Source organism: Leucopleurus acutus (assembly GCF_964270905.1).
Source record: "Leucopleurus acutus genome assembly, chromosome: 7".
NCBI classification, from domain to species: Eukaryota; Metazoa; Chordata; class Mammalia; order Artiodactyla; family Delphinidae; genus Leucopleurus; species Leucopleurus acutus.
In genome coordinates this window covers 17480441-17494193 of record NC_139150.1, presented here as the reverse complement: position 1 = coordinate 17494193, position 13753 = coordinate 17480441, and the positions used below count along the sequence as shown (strand labels likewise).

Below are 13753 nucleotides of genomic sequence, written 5' to 3'. Positions count from 1 at the left end.
GTTATTTTAATTGGAAGTTGAGGGCAGGGTCAATTTTAAAATATAATAATGCTCTAATGCAGGCATCTATCGGATCCTCAGTTCTTCTGAAAGACCCCTCTGTGCCTCGGCATCTGCGTGTGTCTGCACACTGAGCCCCACCGCTCCGGCTTTGTCTGCCTTTTCCCTTCACAGTTCTGTACGGATCCTCTTTATCTTTGAGAGACGCTGCGTGAAATGCAGATGCCTCTACAGTACACTTGCTCATGACAAACATGAGGACCAAGACAGCATGGGGCTGAATTAGGGTAATTCAGCCCAAGAGGGTTCCTTCTGAGTGGAGGCCAAGTTCTACCTGAGAGCACCGTCGCATGCGGCAGAGTAGCCTAATGAAGCTTTCCTTGCAGAGAAAGCCCTGTTCCGCTTTCCCTGCATTAGTCTTCCAGGCACCGTGCAGTGGAAACCGGAGTCCTGGACCAGCCAAGCCCTGAGGCAGTCCAAACCTTCCTCCCCACAACAGTGGAGTTAAATCAGGACCAGCTGCCTTCCCTCTGGCTAAGACACTACATCTGGGGCTTGAAATGTAAACTTGCTCGACCTTTCTTGAGGCTACGTGGCATCAGGACTCAACAGTTCCATGTGCATGCTTCTTGCCCAAGAGGTTTGGCTTCTGGATTCATCCTAAGAGACAGTCAAATGTGCACAGCTGTATTTACAAAGATGCTTATCACAACATAGCTTATGATAGTGAAAAGCCGGCAAATATCTAAATGTCTATCAATAGGGGATTGATTCAATGAATTATAAGTCTGGGTAATGGAATAGGTGCAGGCATTAAAAAACGTATAGCTGATCTTTATAAATTAGAGAAAGATCTTTAGGGGATATTTTTAAATGAAAAAAAATGATGAGCATATACCGTGCCACCCTAGTTATATATGTTTTTCTATATATAAAACGTGACTCTAAAAAAAAAAGTGACTCTAAGCACAGGAGGACATTTGACAGGAGGTTCACAAATGTGAAGGTAGTCACACGCAGGTAAGACTCCAGGGCATTTTTAACTTTTTTTTCCTACAAATATTGCTTGGATTTTCTACAGAAATATATATTAACTTTATGGTGGTGGAGAATAAAGGCTGTGGCCTTGGACAAATAATTTTCCCTTTCCATCTTTAGTGAAAAGAAGACTAATATTACCTACTAATAAGGCTACTAAGTATTCAATTAAAACTTACCTAAGTCACTTAAAACAGAGCCTAAGACAAGCCTCAAATGATCACTGGTAATAGATAAAAAAGAAACAGGGATTGGGCAGACATCATGGACAAATGGCCTAGACCTGTGACCAGGAGATGTGTTGACATCTGGGCCAAACGCCATCCCTCCTATACCCACCGGTACACACTCATATACCGACACAAATATACACACTCACGTACACGTAAACACACACACACCAGCACACATTCTCACATACACACAATTACACACAAACACACATATTCACTCTCACATACCCATAAACACACACAACAAACACATTCAAACAAACACACACATTCACACTCACATACACACACGAGCGCACATTCACATACACTTAGGCACACGCAGACATAAACAAATACTTAGGCACATACACGTATACATAGGGCACCTGGAGACATACATATACATATAAACACAAGCAAACACACTCACACACACATCTATATTCAAGCACACCCACAGTGGCACGCATGGCGAGGGCTGGGAGAGGACCAAGCCTGCAGAACTAACCACTGATCGGGCTGCCTGCCGCCCCCGACAGCCCGCCTCCGGCTGTGTCACGTCCCCGCTGCCTGCTTCTGTGCCAGCTCCTAGAGCTCGGTTCCCTGCGAACAGCGGACAGGTTGGCTGGGGAGAGGGGAGGGTGATTGCTGTAGTTTAATTAAGCATGATGCCCAGAGACACGCTTGGAGGATGCCCTGTAAGAGACATCCTGCTGAACTCGGAATCCCTGTTCTCTAGGCTAACGCAGGCCTGACAAAACATTTCAAAGCGAAAGAGAGCATTAGAACGAAGGAGCTGACAGCTCTTAATAGCACAGTAACAAGGAGACACTAATAACCAGCGTGTCTGTGGGCTGAGCAGCTCCGGAGACAGACACTACGAGGCTTCTTCAAAGGCACGTTGGCAATGCCTGGGCCTTTCTTCTGGTGTCTTCTGTCTTCCATGCATCACAGTAGAGGGACACACTCCTGGTGAACTGTGCTCAGAGCCCGCTCTGCGAGCAGGGGTCCCTGCAGCCAGCACTGTCGGATCTGACCTCAAGAGCCCCCCTGGGGTTAACGCTGTGGGGACCACAGGGTGACGGAGTCATGCGGCAAATATCTCAGGAAGGAAGGAAAGGAGGGCAGGAGGAGAGCGGAAGTAAGAAGGAGGGAGGGAGGGAGGGAGGGAAGAAAATCCCCCAGTTCCTGATTGCAGGTCTATAGGAAAAGAGAGCTCATTACTTCCATTAACAACCTGTGTAAATGCTGATGGTTTTAATCCTCTTTTCAAGACAAAAGTTACTAAAGACCTACGTTGGGTCAGACCTCGAGTATTGAAGATGAAAACAAAACAAAGCAGAAAAACAATGACCCTGTCTTCAAGCATGTAGTAGTCTAGTAGGGGAGTCATACAGATAAAAAAAGATAACGATAATATATTGTAAGCTCCCCAAATCCAGTGTTTCGTCTCCTCTTTCTGCCAAAAGTCCTCCTTATAAAGGAGTTATCACACTGATTCTGATTTCTCACAGCTCTCATCCTCACTCAGCCCATTCCAATAAGCCTTTGGTCACATGCATTCCACATACCTCACCCTTACCACGGCTACCGATGGCCTTCAATTTGACAAGCCCACTGCTCTCCACCTTCATCGAGGGGACCTCAGAGCAGCCGATGACACGGATGACCAAACTCTCTTCATGAAGCATGTTCTGAGGACCCCATGACCTCCTCCCTCTGGTGTTTCCCCCTCCTGCCTCCCCAGCCACTTCTTCTCTGTCACCTTGGGTGGCCCCTTCTCTTGTCCCCATCCCTAACCTGTTCTGGCTCTTTTCACTATCTGTAGTCTCTCCAGGAAATCTTATCTCAAAGGACTTTAAAAAAAATAATTATCTCCATGCTGGTGACTACCAACGGGTTAGTTCAGAACTCAACTCAGAGGTGTGTTTGCTCGTCAAGTAGTTATATCCTTGGGAGGTTGGATATACCTGACTTTAGCTGAAGATAGGCCCAACTGGCGCGCAGGCTTGGAAGAGAGCATACACGGAGCATGTGTAGGGAGAGAAGATAAAAGTACTGAGGATCAAGCCCAAAAAGGCTGGGAAGTGTCTACGGAGGTGAGAAGGAAACCAGGGGTGTGCAGTACACAGAAACCAGGCAAGAAGTTTCCAGGAGACAGTGAACACTGGGGTCAAATCAAGAGCAGAGCTGGTGTGAGGGAAAAAGTGAGAGGGGTATTAGACGGGCCCCTGAGCAGGTGCCCCGGTGGCCTTGGGGGATGCAGTCCCTGTGGGCGACAGGAGCAGGCGCCTATGTGGCAGGTGGGGAGGCAAGTGGGAAGTGAGAGAGTACAGACCATTTGCATACACTCCTCTTTCTAGAAGGCTGGCTGTGAATGGAAGCCATACGGTGGTAGCTGACGGCAACTCAAAGTGTGGGGAGCGGATGAGAGGGGAGAAATGAACACATTTATGGGCTGAGGGGAAAGGATCAGGGGAGAGGGAGACATTTAAGGAAGAAAGAGGGTGGTTACTGATGATATCTTTCTTAAAAGATTGGAGGGGACGAGATAAGTATTAGTTAGGAGAAGAAACACTTCTCCTAAGACAGGAGTGGGTGTGTATGAGGGTACGTGTGGAGGAGGTTTGGTTATGTCCTTACTTGCCTGATGGTCTCATATTTTTTTTTTCTTTAAAACAACAGGAGAGTGAAGAAGGCTGAGGCTGTGTTAGAGGCTTAAACAAGGGCTCTGAAGGTTTAAAAAAAAAGCCCCTGCAGGGATGGAGAGAAGGGAAGAGAACAGTCAACTAGAGCTAAGGACCCAGCTGATACTGGAGACCATGGATGGGTATTGGTGCCAATCTGCATTTTGGTGTGAATGATGCAAACTACCTGTGGCTAAATCAACTATACTCCAATTAAAAATAATAATAATAAAAAACAAACTACATGTGGCTGTCCCCAACTTGGAAGGAAGATAAGTGATGGGGTTGATTCAGGGCTGGGGAATCTATGCAAGACTAGTCCTTCCTTCACTTACTTCTTCCGCAGGACAACAATGCCAGCAACAGCAGTTACCACTTTGTTGAGTGTTGGTCAGTTGCCAGGTGCCTTACATACAGTATCTCTAATTCTCAGGATAGTACTGTAAAACCATTATGTGTTCTCCCCTTTTGCCCTGAGGAACTCAGTTCCCAGAGAAGTGATGTAATTTTCTTAAGGTTTTACAAGCCTGTCTGGCTGCAAAGCCCAGGCTCTCTCCCTTACTCCATAGCTTGATCGTAATCTTTGAGATGTGACTGTAGTTCCCATTTCCACCCACCCCCACCCTGAGTGTTTGCTTCTCTAGGATAAACAACTCCAGGCTTTGAACACTTCCTTACGGGACCTCATTTCCATTCCCCTCACTCTCCCATCGGCCCCTTCCAGTTTGTTAGTTTCCTGTTTCCAAACACGTGTGTATCCTGCACGCACTTCTTTCCAGGCGGTAATGAGTTCCCTATGGGAAAGCCAAGACTCCTCAGTAAAAAGGTCTTGAGAAGGACTCTCTGGAAGGTTTTCCCCAAGGACACATTCACAGGCTTCTATCTAGTTTTCTCCCTAAGCAAATTTGCCAACTAGGAGGTCCTTCAAAGAGCCATGGATATAGAGCCCAGCATTCCATGACCTTGATCACCTCTCCACCTCTCTCTCCAAAGACTGACCCGCACGCTCCACAGAGATCAAACCATTTGGAGTCTTACGTGCTTTCTTTTCAAGTTTTGTGCTTCTTTACTTGCTGATCTCTCTGCCTGAAATATCCTTTCCTCTGTCCTTTCCTAACCACCACTCACTCTTCAAGATTCATCTCGGGCATCGCCTTTTAGAAACCTTCCCGGGTGGCCTGGCTATATCAGGTGCCCCCTGACTTTCACGCTTCTTCTCTCATAACACAGAACAAGCAGAGGACGATGATGAAACAAGTGGGGGAGGGGCTGATTAGACTAGACAAGAGTTGGTTCAAGGCACTTACTACTTGTGTCACTTAACCTCTCAGTGTCTCCATTTCCTCAGCTGTAGGATGAGGACAGTGTACACCAACCTCATAGCGTTACTGTAAAGAAGAAATAAACCAATCCCCTTAAAATAAACGAATCCCCACTTGACTTAGTAACAGTTGTCAAACATACCGTATTTAGTTTATGCTTATATCTACCCCACCAGCCTATGAGTACCAAGAAGGCAGGAAGAGCATCTAATTCATGTTTCCATCTCTAGCACCTCATTCAGAGTTGAGCACACAGTAGGGGCTCATGAACAAATGAATGGATGGATCTAAGTCACCTCTGTATACCATCCTTGTGATCACATTATCTGAAATGACCTACTTCATTTCCATATGTTTTCAGAGAAGTTGAGGGATAAGATATATGTTCTTCATCTGCAGGGCAGGAGGCCTCCCCAAGAACTGGCTGGATGCTGGCGGGATTTGTGCATTGAGTGCCAAGCTCTGTCCAGGACCACAGATAGTGGTGGTGGCCATACCCAAAGGGAATACAGTCACATCCATCTAGAAGTGGCAAAGTCCAGAGGCCAGGCAGTCAAGCAGGTAAGCAGACAAGAGAAGATCCAAATCCCATGGAGCAGTGGGGGCTCAGCCTCAGGGTGAACTTTCCACTAGTTCTCATACACACAACCTTCCTCGTTGTTTATGGCTGACAGTCAATCCGAGAGCTCCATCCAGGTCCATTCTGATTGTTTGGTATCCGTGCCATTACATTTTCAAAATATATTAGCTATTACCCTTTCTCTGAAACACAGGGATCCTAGGTTCCCAGCAGGACTGAGGTAAGTGATGAAGAACCTCAATTAGAGGTTTGCAGATCCAAAGGCTAGATTTTAGGTGGCCGCAGGCTAAGAGCAGAGGAGCAGAGTTCAGGCCAGGCAAAGCCAGCCATTGGGTTGAGTCAATGAATTAGCAATCTGAGCCCTGCTCCGTAAGCTCCCCCTGAGAAGACTCTACCAGCCAGCAGTTCACTATGGGTTAAAATGATCCGCCCTATTCCCAGGACTGCCTTCCCCTCAACCATTATCCCTCCAGCTCTTTTCTTCCCACAGCAGAGCCACCTGACTCCAGCCAGCAGCCTCGTCTTAGCTGCAGTCACCAGGACCTGATTCCAGTCAAAGGCAATTTACGAACCTCCAGGTCAGAGCTCAGGAGGCTTAACTTCACATTAGCACGTGCTACTCATGTCTGTTACACATGCGCCAAGTGGTAGAGTCATTATTTCTTTACAGATGTGTTTCCTGCTAGCCTGAGGCTTGCCTAGAAGTAGTACGTTGTTTTAAAAAGGGGGTGGGAGAAATAAAGAAAGGAATGGAAGGGGAAGAATTAGACTGGCTTCTGGTTTTACTCTCATTTCAGGAAACAGTTTTGGACACGAAGCCTCCATCCCATCTCTGTCTGGATAGCCTGCCCAGCAAGCCATGTTCTTCTGATGCTTGATGCTTTCCCTCTAGGAACTAAACCTCTATTTCTAAAATTTTATTCTTCGGAACATACCTAGTTCCCATTGCAAAGTTCTGGGCCCCAACTCTGAGCCACCATCTACTTGCACTGTCCACAGGGGCCTGTACTGAACTTTACAACCTGCTACAGTAAAGTATTTTCCTTTCCGGGAGTCTTCTGCCAATGCTTTGCCCCAGAGGTCTGTGGATTTGAAGGAGGAAATGCTGTACCCTAATGCGGATGTCATGAGGGAGAACAGGGGTCACAGCGAAGATAGCTAATGACAGGAAAGGTAGGTGGGACCATGTCTTCTTCCTAAGAGAGCACTTGACCCAAGGGCAGGCCTCGAAGTAGAGGAATAAAACAGAATTCAGAATTCAGGTGGGGAAGAGGAGAGAAAAAGACATGGCCTGAGCGCATACCACACACCGTGAACTGTGAAATTATGTATATGATGTCACTTACGGTCCCCATCACCCCTTGCAGTAGAAGCCACTGCCTCCATTTTACAGATGAGAAAACTCAGGTTCAGAGAATAAGAGTCTTGCCCAATATCACCAAGCAGGTAAGGGGTAGAGTCCAGAATAGAATCAGCTCTAACTGTAAAGCCATTCCTGCCTCCTGAAGAACCAGATCTCTGGTCTAGATAAACAGACTCAGGATGTCTCTGCACTTTTAAGACATGCCTTGTCAACATCCTCAAGAAAACTATCTCATAGTTTAAGAGAGTGGCCACTGTTCCCTCTGCTTACCTCATCCCTTCCATGAAGAAGTTGTAGAATCATGGGCCATCAAAACTATAAGAACATTAGTATCTGCGAGAACAGTGGTTTTCTCATTTCTCTTTTTGTTTTCTTTTTTAACATCTTTATTGGAGTATAATTGCTTTACGATGGTGTGTTAGTTTCTGCTGTATAACAAAGTGAATCAGCTCTATGTATACATATATACCCATATCTCCTCCTTCTTGCGTCTCCCTCCCACCCTCCCTATCCCACCCCTCTAGGTGGTCACAAAGCACCGAGCTGATCTCCCTGTGCTCTGCGGCTGCTTCCCACTAGCTATTTTACATTTTGTAGTGTATATATATGTCAATGTTACTCTCTCACTTCTTCCCAGCTAACCCTTCCTCCTCCCGTGTCCTCAAGTCCATTCTCTACGTCTGCGTCTTTATTCCTGTCCTGCCCCTAGGTTCATTAGAACCATTTTGTTTTTAGATTCCATTTATGTGTGTTAGCATATGGTATTTGTTTTTCACTTTCTGACTTACTTCACTCTGTATGACAATCTCTAGGTCCATCTACCTCACTACAAATAACTCAATTTCATTTCTTTTCTTTTTGCTTTTTTTTTTTAACATCATTATTGGAGTATAATTGCTTTACAATGGTGTGTTAGGTTTCTGCTTTATAACAAAGTGAATCAGCTGTACTATAAATATATCCCCATATCTCCTCTCTCTTGCGTCTCCCTCCCACCCTCCCTAGCCCACCCCTCTAGGTGGACACAAAGCGCCGAGCTGATCTCCCTGTGCTATGCAGCTGCTTCCCACTAGCTATCTATTTTACATTTGGTAGTGTATATAAGTCCATGCCACTCTCTCACTTCATCCCAGCTTACTTTTCCCCCTTTCTGTGTCCTCAAGTCCATTCTCTACGTCTGTGTCTTTATTCCTATCCTGCCCCTCGGTTCATCAGAACCATTTTTTGTTTTAGATTTCATATATGTGTGTTAGCATACGGTATTTGTTTTTCTCTTTCTGACTTACTTCACTCTGTATGACAGACTCTAGGTCCATCCACCTCACTACACATAACTCAATTTCATTTATTTTTATGGCTGAGTAATATTCCATTGTATATATGTGCCACATCTTCTTTATCCATTCATCTGTCGATGGACACTTAGGTGGCTTCCATGTCCTGGCTATTGTAAATAGAGCTTCAATGAACATATTGTAAATAGAGCTGCAATGAACATTGTGGTACACGTCTCTTTTTGAATTATGGTTTTCTTAGGGTACATGGCCAGTAGTGGGATTGCTGGGTCGTATGGTAGTTCTATTTTTAGTTTTTTAAGGAACCTCCATACTGTTCTCCATAGTGGCTGTATCAATTTACATTCCCACCCACAGTGCAGGAGGATTCCCTTTTCTCCACACCTTCTCCAGCATTTATTGTTTGTAGATTTTTTGATGATGGCCGTTCTGACTGGTGTGAGGTTATACCTCATTGTGGCTTTCATCTGCATTTCTCTAATGATAAGTGATGTTGAGTTTCCTTTCATGTGTTTGTTGGCAATCTGTATATCTTCTTTGGAGAAATGTCTATTTAGGTCTCCCGCCCACTTTTGGATTGGGTTGTTTGTTTTTTTGTTATTGAGCTGCATGAGCTGCTTGTATATTTTGGAGAATAATCCTTTGTCAGTTGCTTCATTGGCAAATATTTTCTCCCATTCTGAGGGTTGTCTTTTCGTCTTGTTTATGGTTTCCTTTGCTGTGCAAAAGCTTTTAAGTTTCATTAGGTCTCATTTGTTTATTTTTGTTTTTATTTCCATTTCTCTGGGAGGTGGGTCAAAAAGGATCTTGCTGTGATTTATGTCATGGAGTATTCTGCCTATGTTTTCCTCTAAGAGTTTTATAGTGTCTGGCCTTACATTTACATCTTTAATCCATTTGGAGTTTATTTTTGTGTATGGTGTTAGGAAGTGTTTTAATTTCATTCTTTACATGTAGCTGTCCAGTTTTCCCAGCACCACTTATTGAAGAGGCTGTCCTTTCTCCATTGTATATTCTTGCCTCCCTTATCAAAAGTAAGGTGACCATATATGCCTGGGTTTATCTCTGGGCTTTCTATCCTGTTCCATTGATCTGTATTTCTGTTTTTGTGCCAGTACCATATTGTCTTGATTATTGTAGCTTTGTAGTATAGTCTGAAGTCAGGGAGCCTGATTCCCCCAGCTCTGTTTTTCTTTCTCAAGATTGCTTTGGCTATTCGGGGTCTTTTGTGTTTCCATAGAAATTGTGAAATTTTTTTTGTTCTAGTTCTATGAAAAATGCCATTGGTAGTTTGATAGGGATTGCATTGAATCTGTAGATTGCTTTGGGTAGTATAGTCATTTTCACAAAGTTGATTCTTCCAATCCAAGAACATGGTATATATCTCTCCATCTGTTTGTATCATCTTTAATTTCTTTCATCAGTGTGTTCTAGTTTTCTGCATACAGGTCTTTCGTCTCTTAGGTAGGTTTATTCCTAGGTATTTTATTCTTTTTGTTGCAGTGGTAAATAGGAGCACGTCCTTAATTTCTCTTTCAGATTTTTCATCCTTAGTGTATAGGAATGCAAGAGAGTTCTGTGCATTAATTTTGTATCCTGCTACCTTACCAAATTCATTGATTAGCTCTAGTAGTTTTCTGGTGGCATCTTTAGGATTCTCTGTGTATAGTATCATGTCATCTGCAATCATTTCTTTTCTTTATGTGCAGCAGAACCTATGTTTGGAACTCCCGCACATGACATAGATATTAGGTAGAGTCTTCTCCAGCCCCATCTGTACTCTTTTGGAAGGGACTCTCAAAGCTCTTCTGAAGACCCTGTGCTCCTCCATGAAATGCAATCTGATCCACTTTGCCCCCTCATTTGTGGCTAAGAAGGCTGGGGACCAAGATCAGGAAGGGGCCCACCCAAGGTTACTCAATGACCTTGAGGCAGAACTGGGACAAGAGTCCCCATCTGTTGTTTCAACTGTTCTCTATTCTATACAGTGGACAAGTCATATCCATCAGAGTAGAAGAAAAGGTGTTCTGTGTCTATGCAGGCCGGCTGTGTGGGAGTGGGATCTGGAGATAGAAACTTCCTTCTGGCAGAGGAAGCAATCGTTAATAATAGTGGCCCACATTAATTGAGCATTTTCTATGCTGCTAGGCACAGAACAAAGAGCTTTGCTTGCATTATTCCATTTCATCCCCTCAGTGGATTACAATCCCATTATGGAGATAAGGAAGGTGAGTCTTAATTCCTATTAGGTGACCCAGCCAGTAAACTGCTGTGGTAGGATTTGATCCCCAGCCTTCTCACCCCAGGGACCATCTTTAACCAGTCTGCTGTACTGTCTTCCTAGGTTAGATTTGTTCATATTTACCAATCTCTCCTTCCCTCTCCTCCTGCCAATCTCCCAGCAAACGCTCTGCATGATGAGACAGCTCATTTTCCTCCCATGACCGCCAAGACGCAGGGTCTTGGGTATAAATGTGCACCCCCCGCTACCCTTCCTCCGACCAACTCCCAGGCTCTGTACACACAGGCGGCCAGTGCGCTCATGCATCATGCATGATGCCACGGTCTCAAATCCTGCCAAATTGAGATTCAGCCGGCTGCTGGGTCTGGAGACACCTCAGTGCCTGCGTCATTAGCTGAGCTCTGAAAGCCGTCATTACTGTAGCCACTGTGGCTGAGTCACTGACACCACAAACAGGTAATAGAATTGTGGGGACACATAATAAAAGGGAATGGAATGCGACTCAGGCCAGCAAGGAGGACTATCCATTATCCGTTTCTGAAAGGTGATATGTAAACAAGGAGCTCCAGGCCCCCAAGATGCTGGTTCTTGCGAGTCCCTCAGCGGCGGATAATAAATGGCCCAGTTATAACCTCCACACTCTGAGGTTTCAAAGGACCGGAAGGAAAAAAATAAAATCAATGAAATTAATTTAACCTGAACCCATTTTTTATGTTTATTTTGCCGCAGCAGTTGTATGAGATACCCCTATACACCTGCTTATCTTTCCTCCACCCACTGTCCTATCCAGCAAACAGAAAAAAACAAAACAGGACTTCAGGCATATTTTTTTGTGACATCTCAAAGAAGAGGGACAAATCAGAGAATCTCAAGGCTGGAAGAGGCTTTAAAATCTCATCTCTTGGGACTTCCCTGGCAGTCCAATGGTTAAGACTCCGTGCTTCCAATGAAGGGGGCACGGGTTCAATCCCTGGTCGGGGAACTAAGATCCTGCATGCCGTGCAGCATGGCCAATAAATAAATGAAACAGAACTGTAAAAAAAAAATGTTTTTAAAGTCTCCTCTCTCGTGGCACAGGGGAAGATGCAGGGTCTCTACACACACTTGTGCAGGTTGTGCACTGTGCAAGGGTTCTCACTGACAGATGACTGGGGACTGAGATGTAGCCCATGCTCTACTGGACAAACCATGATCTTTGCATGGGGTTGCATCTACCTGTAGATAATTAACGGGGAGGAGCCAGAGGTAAATGTATGGACTTACACTGAACAAGCACTGAGATATGTCTTCTGTGGGGGCTCTATGTGATCTTTTGTATGTCTCTTTCCTAGATTGATTCCCTTCTTTAAGAGAGGGCATTAGATAAAGCACAGGTGAAGGGGACTACCATTAACAAGGCACCAATTTCCCGGCAGGCACGACACTTGAGGGCATGAAGCATCTGTCTTATTTAATCCTTTCGGTAGTCCCTCTTGAGGTTTATTTAGTCCCATTTTACAGATGGAGGGAAAAAAACCCGAGGCTCAGAGAGAGGTGGCCACCTGCCCCAGGTAATGAAACACTTGAGTGGAGGAGAAGCCAGGCTTGCAGTCCAAGTGCAGCTGGGCTCTTTCCCCACAATACACCTCCTCTTTAAGGCTGTTTCACCTCTAGCTTCCTGTGATTCTATACGTAAGATGGCCTTGGTTATTGGAGCATTGGGGTGTGGGGGACTGAGGAATAATATTATTATTCTCCAAGTCAAGCAACAGGGAGTGCCACCCAGGAGGAGTGGTGGGTCTGTGCAGAAGGAGGCAGGAGGTTGGGGAAAGGTGGCAGTGAAACTGACCAAATGCAGAACTGGTCTTCCAAGGAGGCTAATGAGATGTAATCCTGAAAAATCACTGTCTAGTAAGCCTGGTGTCATATTTAGTAAAATAATTGGACAGATGTGCCCAGAGGAAATCTGTAAGCATTCGAGGGATAATGGAATAGTGAGTGATAAGGAGCATTGGGGGGGTTCATGCAGAACAAATCATCCTGGACAACTTGATAGCTTTTCCTGACAAAATTACAGAATTAGTGGATGAAGGAAGTGTAGTAAAGGTTATGGATCTGAGCTCCAGCAAAATACTGAACAGCGTCACATGTGATATTCAGCTTGCTAAATTAATTCAAATTGCCTCTGATTCAAGCTGCATTGTGTGGATTAGTGCTATTATTGAATCTGGCTGAAGAACAGAGCCATCAGGTGCTGATAGATGGTGCTGCTATAAGGGCCAGGGCCAGAGACCGCCTCACCCCCACCTGTGGTCTGGAAGGGAGTGTCAGAAAAGCCACTGGGAGCCCAGGCAGAAACGCAGACATATTTAAAGCAGTGGAAGACTCTGGGTCATCAGGAAGAAAGGCTGTATTATAGATAATTTGATTATCACAACCTCCCTATGGGGCAGATGTTATTACCATCATCATCTTCATTGTCATCAACTGTCATCAACATAATTTTGCTTATATGGTCAGAGAGGGAGTGGCTGGCCACAGAGACAGGAAGTGGAGGTTCCTAGGTTCTAGTCCAGGTGGGTCTGATTCTAATGGCTGGTGCACTTTCCTCTATGCTCAGTCATTCTCAAACTTTGCATGCTTCAGAATCACCAGGGATACTGGCGGGATGAAAGGAGGCTTGGGGGAAGGTTGCTAAAGCACAGACCACTGGGTTCCACTCCCAGAATTTCTGACTCAGTAGGTCTGGAGTGGGACCCAGGAATTTGCATTTCCACCAAGTTCCCAGGTGATGCTGAGGTTATTAGTCTAGGGATCACATTATGAGAACCACTGCTCTAACCCAGTTCTTCTCAGGTACTAATTTGCATATGACTCACCTGGAGATCTTGCTAAACTGCAGATTCTGATTCAGTGGATCTTCTGGGGGATGGAGGATTCTGCATTTCTAATAATATCCCAGGTGATGCCCATGTTGCTAGTTTGCAACCACACCTTGAGTGGTATACGCCTATGCCATGATGCTGGGAAAT

At 45.1% G+C, this 13753-nt stretch overlaps 1 protein-coding gene across 4 annotated transcripts in view; it reads right to left on the bottom strand.

The window, feature by feature from the left end:
• ASTN2 (astrotactin 2) overlaps positions 1 to 13753 on the bottom strand; it is a gene marked incomplete at both ends in the record, with an annotated part of 917251 nt that overhangs the window by 275530 nt on the left and 627968 nt on the right. The window lies entirely within an intron of this gene.